Source organism: Arachis hypogaea, chromosome 16 (genome assembly GCF_003086295.3).
Source record: "Arachis hypogaea cultivar Tifrunner chromosome 16, arahy.Tifrunner.gnm2.J5K5, whole genome shotgun sequence".
Classification (NCBI taxonomy): domain Eukaryota; kingdom Viridiplantae; phylum Streptophyta; class Magnoliopsida; order Fabales; family Fabaceae; genus Arachis; species Arachis hypogaea.
In genome coordinates, this window is record NC_092051.1 from 44,089,762 (window position 1) to 44,098,534 (window position 8,773).

Here is an 8,773-nt window from a genome sequence, read left to right on the forward strand (position 1 = left end):
CCAGTAATGGAATGAACCTAAGTTGCTATGCATGAAACCACCATAAAATCAGTAACATAACTTCCACAAGAATGACTCATTCCTCTAGATATTCCATTCATCATTCTCTTGTTCCAGTACTTGCTTAGGGACAAGCAAGCTTTAAGTTTGGTGTTGTGATGCCAGGGCATCTTGGCCAGTTTCACTGACCTTTTCTTTACTGTTTTTAGGTTAGTTTCATGCATTTCTTTAGGAAATAAGCTAGTTTTGAGTAGATATTCACTTATGCCTTGATTCAAGCATACATTGTGCATTTTACATAATTTCATGAAGATTTTGCATAAGTTTAGTGACAAATATTATGTTGCATTACCCATGACTTGGACTAGAGCTTTGATGCACTTTATTGCTTGATTTCAGGACCAAAAGGAAGCAAGAAAAGGGGAGGTAACTTGCAAGGTTAATGAGAAAAGTGATTGCCAATAACACTCTCAAAAAGCCATCAATGCCCACGTTAGAGAGTCACGTTAACTAAGTTAACGTGAACTCTAACTTGGAGAAGAGAAGTTGAGCCAACATTAGTGACACTTAACATTGTCACTAACGTTGGCAATTACTCATAAGTGGCCACGTTAGAAGCCACGTTAACCTAGTTAACGTGGCCTCTAACGTTAAGGGGGGAAGAGAAGCCAACGTTAGTGACATTCAACATTGTCACTAACGTTGGCCTATGGTGCAAAGTACCACGTTAACTCCCACGTTAACTTGGTTAACGTGGGAGCTAACGTAAGGGATGAAGAGTTGTCGACAACGTTAGTGACACTCAACATTGTCACTAACGTTGAAGCAACCACACAACCCCCAAGAGTCACGTTAACTTCTACGTTAACTTGGTTAACGTGGTAACTTGGTTAACGTGGAAGCTAATGATGAGGAATGAAGGATGAGCCAACGTTAGTGACACTCAACATTGTCACTAATGTTGGGATGGCTACGAATGGCCACGTTAGAAGCCACGTTAACCTAGTTAACGTGGACTCTAACGTGAGACCTAGGGGCACATTGGAACGTTAGTGACAATGTTGAATGTCACTAACGTTCTCGAAGGTTGGCAAAGGCCACGTTAGAAGCCACGTTAACCTAGTTAACGTGGGCTTTAACGTGAAGCAAGAAGGGGCACACTGGAACGTTAGTGACAATGTTGAGTGTCACTAACGTTCTCGAAGGTTAACAAGGCAACGTTAAAAGCCACGTTAACCTAGTTAACGTGGGCTTTAACGTGAGGCAAAGGGGTGCATTGGAACGTTAGTGACAATGTTAAGTGTCACTAACGTTCTCGAACTTATATTCTCACTAAATATTAACACCCCTAACGTCCTGAACTAAAGTCTCTGCCCACTTCGCACTTTCTCTCTGCAAGTAAAGCCAAGCCCAAATAAAGAAAGGAACTGCTTCAAACTCAAGATCCAAAGGCCCAAGACTTGAAGAATCACACTAGAAGCTGAGAAGAGTAGTATATATAGGAGTAGCTTTGAATTGAGAAAGGAGTTCTAGAGGCTGGAAAAAGAGACTACTCTCTGTATTTTACTCCCTTTGCATTTTCTAGTTTTATGATGTATTCTCCATCTTTGTTTTCATTTTCAAGAGCTATGAACAACTAAACCCCTTTCATTGGGTTAGGGAGCTCTGTTGTAATTTGATGGATCAATACTAATTTTCATTATTCTTCTTCTATCTTTCCTCTTGATTTTACTTGAAATCTTTCGATCTTCATCCAATTGAGTAGTTATCTTGGAAGAGAAGCTATTCAAACTTGGATCTCTTTTGAACCTTGAAAGAGGAATGAAGAGATCAAGCTAGAAAGGCTTTCTCATGCTGGACCAAATTGGGTTTGGATGGGTATGTGACTATAACCCTCTCAATACTTGATTTGGGAAATGCATGTGGTATAATCAGTGACCATACTTCATCTCTTCTCATGAGAAATTGACCAAGGAATTGGCTATTGATCAAGATTTGAGAGATTGAATTGCAAGAAATTGTAATTCAATCACTTAAGATTGCCAAGGAGATCAATGAATGCATTGATTGAGGAAGAGATGAAAATGAACTTGATCCGGAGAATTGCAACATCTCCTAAGCCCAATGAACTCCCCATCTCTGATCTTACCCATTCTCTTTAATTTCTGCCATTTACTTTTATGAGCAAATCCCCGATTCCCATTTACAATTCTGCAATTTATTTTTCAGTCATTTACTTCCAGTCCTTTAATTCTAGCATTTACTTTTCTGTTATTTACATTCCTGCCATTTTATTTTCTGCAACTCTCAACCAAAATTCTGGATTCGCTCAACTAGAACATTCTTCTAATTAAAGTTGCTTGATCAATCAATCCCTGTGGGATTCGACCTCACTCTATTGTGAGTTTTTACTTGACGACAAATTCGGTACACTTGCCGAAGGGAGATTTTGTTGTGAGACAAGTTTTCCGTGCATCAAAATAAAATAAAATAAAATAAAATAAGTGAAAATTTGGATATAAGTTCAAAAATTAAAAGGAAATTGAAAACTAAAATAATTAATTAATTCAAAAGATTTGAAAAATAAGGAGTAAGGATTTTCGAAAAATGAAGAAAGAGAAAGTGGTTAGGAAGTTTTAAAAATTTAAATTTTAAATTTGAAAATTTGAATTTTGAATTTTGAAAAAGTCAACAATACAAGATAAGGATTTGAAAGAGATTTAAATTTTGAAAAGATTTGATTTTTAAGTTTGAAAATTAAATTTTGAAATTTTAAATTTTGAAAATTTGAAATTTGAAATATGAATTTTGAATTTTGAATTTTAAATTTTGAATTTTGGAAGTTGAAAATTTAAATTTGAATTTGAAATAAGATAAGATAAGATTTTGAAGAAAGATATGATTTTTTTGAAAAAGATTTGAATTTTGAAATTTTAAAACTAAGATAAGATAAAATAAAAATTTTTAAAATAAAAATCTGAATTTTTAAAAGCAATTTTTGAAAATTCAATTTAAAATAAAGAGAAAAGATATTTTTGAATTTAATGAGGAAAGAGAAAAACAATAAAATGACACAAGACTTAAAATTTTTAGATCTAATGCTCCTTGTTTTTCAAAAATTTTGGAGGGAAAACACCAAGGAACACCAAACTTAAAAATTTTAAGATCAAAATACAAAGAAGACTCAAGAACACCTTGAAGATTCACAAGAACACGAGGAACAAAAATTCAAAGACTCAAAGGACTCAAGAACATAAAAAAAGAACACCAAACTTAAAACTTGACACAAGATTTAGTCAAAGAAAAATTATTTTTGAAAAAGTTTTAAAAGGAAGATTCCCAATTACCAAGAACATAAGCACACTGCTCTAGCCAATTGAGCTATAAATTTAAAGTGTTTTAACAAAGGTATTTAATGTATATAAAATATATATATTTTTTTGAATACTGATAATTTGAAAACGCACAAGAAAAATAAGAAAAAACACAAAACAAGAAAAACTAAAGATCAAACAAGGAAAATAAACAAGAACAACTTGAAGATTAAGAAAGAACTAAGAACATATAATTCAAAAAATTGAAAGAAAAATAAAATCATGCAATTGACACCAAACTTAAATTATGAAACTAAACTCAACAAAAGACTAAATCATGAAGTTATTGGTTTAAAAAAAATTTTCGAAAATAATTTAGAAAAATAAAATAAAGATTTCAAAATTTTAACCAAAAACAATAATAGAAGACTCTAAACTAAAAAGAAAAATTTTTCCTGATCTAAGCAACAAAATAAACTGTCAGTTGTCCAAACTCAAACAATCCCCGGCAACGGCGCCAAAAACTTGGTGCACGAAATTGTGATTCACACTTTTCACAATTCCGCACAACTAACCAGCAAGTGCACTGGGTCGTCCAAGTAATACCTTACGTGAGTAAGGGTCGATCCCACGGAGATTGTTGGCTTGAAGCAATCTATGGTTACCTTGTAAATCTTAGTCAGGATATTAATTATGATTATCAGTTTGGATTGTGAAAAATAAAAGAGCATGAATTAAATACTTGTTATGCAGTAATGGAGAATATGTTGGAGTTTTGGAGATGCTTTGTCTTCTGAATCTCTGCTTTTCCCCTGTCTTCTTCTTCACGCACGCAAGGTTCCTCCTATGGCAAGCTGTGTGTTGGTGGATCACCGTTGTCAATGGCTACCATCCGTCCTCTCAGTGAAAATGGTCCAGTGCGCTGTCACCGTACGGCTAATCATCTGTCGGTTCTCACTCATACTGGAATAGGATCCATTGATCCTTTTGCGTCTGTCACTACGCCCAACCCTTGTGAGTTTGAAGCTCGTCACAGTCATTCAATCCCTGAATCCTACTCGGAACACCACAGACAAGGTTTAGACTTTCTGGATTCTCAAGAATGCTGCCAATGGATTCTATCTTATACCACGAAGATTCTGATTAAGGAATCCAAGAGATACTCATTCAATCGAAGGTAGAATGGAGGTGGTTGTCAGGCACGCGTTCATAGGTTGAGAATGGTGATGAGTGTCACGGATCATCACATCCATCATATTGAAGTGCGAATGAACATCTTAGATAGAAACAAGCGTGTTTGGATAGAAAACAGAAATAATTGCATTAATTCATCGAAACACAGCAGAGCTCCTCACCCCCTGATGCCAGGGAATTTTGGCCAGTTTCACTGACCTTTTCTTTACTGTTTTTAGGGTAGTTTCATGCATTTCCTTAGGAAATAAGCTAGTTTTGGGTAGATATTCACTTACATCTTGATTCAAGCATACATTGTGCACTTTATATGATTTCATGAGGATTTTGCATGAATTTAAGGACAAATTGGATGTTGCATTTCCCATGACTTGGACTAGAACTTTGATGCACTTTATTGCTTGATTTCAGGACAAAGGAAGCAAAGAAGAACCACTTTAGTGGCTACGTTAGTTACACTAACGTTAACACTAACGTGGAATGGGAGTAACTTGCAAAGTTAATGAGAAAAGTAATTGCCAATAACGCTCTCGAAGCCATCATTGCCCACGTTAAGAGTCACGTTAACTAAGTTAACGTGAACTCTAACGTGGAAGAAAAGAAAAGGAGCCAATGTTAGTGACACTTAACATTATCACTAACGTTGAGCCAAGCTCATAAGTGGCCACGTTAACTTAGTTAACGTGGCCTCTAACATTAAGAAAAAAAGGGGGATGCCAACATTAGTGTCATTCAACTTTCTTACTAACGTTGGCCAAGTCACAAGAAGCCACGTTAACTCCCATGTTAACCTAGTTAACGTGGAAGCTAACGTGAAGAAACTAGGTGGTCGACAACGTTAGTGACACCAAACATTGTCACTAACGTTGGGATGAACACACCCTATCCCCAAGAAGCCACGTTAACTCCCACGTTAACCTAGTTAACGTGGAAGTTAACGTGAAGAAGAAAGGTTATCAACAACGTTAGTGACACCAAACAATGTCACTAACGTTGGAAGGAGCCAACACAAGCCACAATGAGCCACGTTAACTCCCACGTTAACTTAGTTAATGTGGAAGCTAACGTGAGAAGAAGGATGATGAGCCAACGTTAGTGACATTCAACTTTGTCACTAATGTTGGAGATGGCTAGCACAGCCACGTTGGAAGCCACGTTAACCTAGTTAACGTGGACTCTAACGTGAGAAATAGGGGCACATTGGAACGTTAGTGACAATGGTAAGTGTCACTAACGTTCTCGAAGGTTGGCAAGCCTACGTTAAAAGAGCCACGTTAACTTAACGTGGACTCTAACGTAGGGAATGGGGAGACTTCTCAACGTTACTGGGAAAGTTGAGTCCCAACAACGTGTGCGAAGGACATAGTGGAAACGTTAGTGGCAACATTTGTGCCACTAACGTTGAAGTTAACGTGGCTCTTAACTTTGGTGAGGAACGTTAGTGAAAAAGGTGATTGTCACTAACGTCCTCGAACCCACATTTTCACTGAACGTTAACACCACTAACTTCCTGAGCTAAAAGTCTCTGCCCACTTCACATTTTCTCTCTGCAAGTAAAGCTAAGCCTAATGAAGAAGAAAACTGTTTCAAACTCAAGATCCAAAGGCCCATACCCAAGACTTAAAGAATCAACTAGAAGAACAGAAGAGTAGTATATATAGGAGTAGCTTTGAATTATTTTGGGAGTTGGAAATTATAGGGAGCCTCTTGGCATAGAACTACTCTCTGTATTTTACTTTCTCTGCACTTCTAGTTTCATCATGTATTCTCTATCTTTGTTTTCATTTTCCAGAGCTATGAACAACTAAACCCCTTTCATTGGGTTAGGGAGCTCTGTTGTAATTTGATGGATTAATACTAGTTTTCATTATTCTTCTTCTATCTTTTCTCTTGATTTTACTTGAAAGCTTTCGATCTTCATCCAATTGGGTAGTTATCTTGGAAAAGAAGCTATTCATACTTGGATCTCTTCTGAACCTTGAAAGAGGAATGAAGAGATCATGCTAGAAATGCTTTCTCATGCTGGACCAAATTGGGTTTGGATGGATATGTGACTATAATCCTCTCAACACTTGATTTGGGAAATGCATGTGGTGTAATCAGTGACCATACTTCATCTATTCTCATGAGCAATTGACCAAGGAATTGGCTATTGATCAAGATTTGAGAGATTGAATTACAAGAAATTGTAATTCAATCACTTAAGATTGCCAAGGAGATCAACGAGTGCATTGATTGAGGAAGAGATGAAAATGAAATTGATCCGGAGAATGCAACATCTCCTAAGCCCAATGAACTCCCTATTTCTGATCTTACCCATTCTCTTTAATTTCTGTCATTTACTTTCATGAGAAATTCCCCCATTCCCATTTACAATTCTGCAATTTACTTTCAGTCATTTACTTTCAGTTCTTTGATTTTAGCATTTACTTTTTCTGCCATTTACTTTCCCGCCATTTTATTTTCTGCAATTCTCGACTCAAATTCTGATTCGCTCAACTAGAACATTCCTCTAATTAAAGTTGCTTGATCAATCAATCCTCGTGGGATTCGACCTCACTCTATTGTGAGTTTTTACTTGACGACAAATTCGGTACACTTGCCGAAGGAAATTTGTTATGAGACAAGTTTTCCGTGCATCAAGTTTATGGCACCGTTGCCGGGGATTGATTGTGCATCAACAATGATTAAATTGGAGGATAACTAGATTGAGCATTTTATTTTTGTTTGATTTAATTTTCTGTTTGAGTCATTTACTTTCTGTTTTAGTTAATTTCTTCCCTTCCCCCTACTTTGTCTTTGTTATTTACCATTCATTTCACTGGCCCACTAACTGTTTGATATATTGCATCAGTCACACTAACAATAATTCTGACAGATATACTTTTTGCACCTATTCTCTTTACTTGTACTTTTTGGTTGTATGACAGGGAGAAGAAGTGGGGCTTCAACTTCCTTTGATTCTGAACCTGAGAGAACCTTCCTTAGACTAAGAAGGGAGGCAAGAGAAAAACGTGTAGTTGGTGCTGAAGAAGAGGAGGAACACTTTAAGGAATTCTTTGAACCAAACATGGAAGAAAACTTGGAAAACCATCGTGAAGAAGAAGCTCACAATCATGGCGGAAGAGGACGAGCAAAACATGCTGGGGAGGATAGAAGAGTTTTAGGCTCTTACATCAATCCAAACCCAGGAAACTGTGGAAGTTGTATTCAAAAGCCAACCATCCATGCCAACAATTTTGAACTAAAACCACAGCTTATCAACCTTGTGCAGAACAACTGTTCGTTCGGAGGAAGTGTCCAAGAAGACCCCAATCAACATCTAACCACCTTCCTGAGAATATGTGACACAGTGAAGTCTAATGGTGTTCATCCTGACGCCTATAGACTGCTCTTGTTTCCATTCTCACTCAAGGATAAGGCAGCCAAGTGGCTGGAGTCTTTCCCAAAGGAGAGCTTGACAACTTTGGAAGATGTGGTGAACAAATTCTTAGCAAGATTTTACCCCCCTCAATGAATCAATAGGCTGAGAGCTGAGGTCTAAACTTTCAGGCAACAAGATGGTGAGACTCTGTATGAAGCATGGGAGAGGTTTAAAGACCTAACAAGGAGGTGTCCACCAGATATGTTCAATGAATGGGTGCAGCTGCACATTTTCTATGAAGGGCTCTCTTATGAGTCAAAGAAGGCAGTAGACCATTCATCCGGAGGATCCTTGAACAAGAAGAAGACCATTGAGGAGGCCATAGATGTCATTTAAACTGTAGCAGAGAATGACTACTTCTATGCTTCTGAAAGAGGGAACACAAGAGGAGTAATGGAGCTAAACAATGTAGATGCTCTGCTGGCTCAAAACAAGCTCATTACCCAGCAGCTGGCTGACCTCACCAAGAAGATGGAGAGTAACCAAGTAGCAGCAATCTCCACTTCATCAACAACCCAAGAAGGAGTGAATGAAGAAGTAGAGGGAAGTCAGGAGCAAGCCAACTACATTGGGAATTCACCTAGGCAAAACCATGATCCATACTCCAAGACCTACAACCCTGGATGGAGGAATCACCCAAACTTTGGGTGGGGAAATCAACAAGACCAAAGCCTTGATCAAAGACGGCCAAATCCCAACAATGCAGCCCACCAACATTTAACATCTAGACTATATCAACACCCCCATAACAACACCTCTCCACATCCATATCAAAACCAAAATAACTCACCTCATCCTTGCACCTCTAATCACGATCTACAATCATTTGATGACAGACTCTTAA

General features: G+C 37.4%; 1 non-coding gene across 1 annotated transcript; it reads right to left on the reverse strand.

Moving 5' to 3' along the window:
- Window positions 1–8,028: 8,028 nt before the first annotated feature.
- On the reverse strand, window positions 8,029–8,135 carry LOC112760476 (small nucleolar RNA R71). Its single transcript, XR_003180914.1, has one exon. It is a non-coding gene; the product is annotated as a small nucleolar RNA R71 (small nucleolar RNA).
- Window positions 8,136–8,773: the final 638 nt, after the last annotated feature.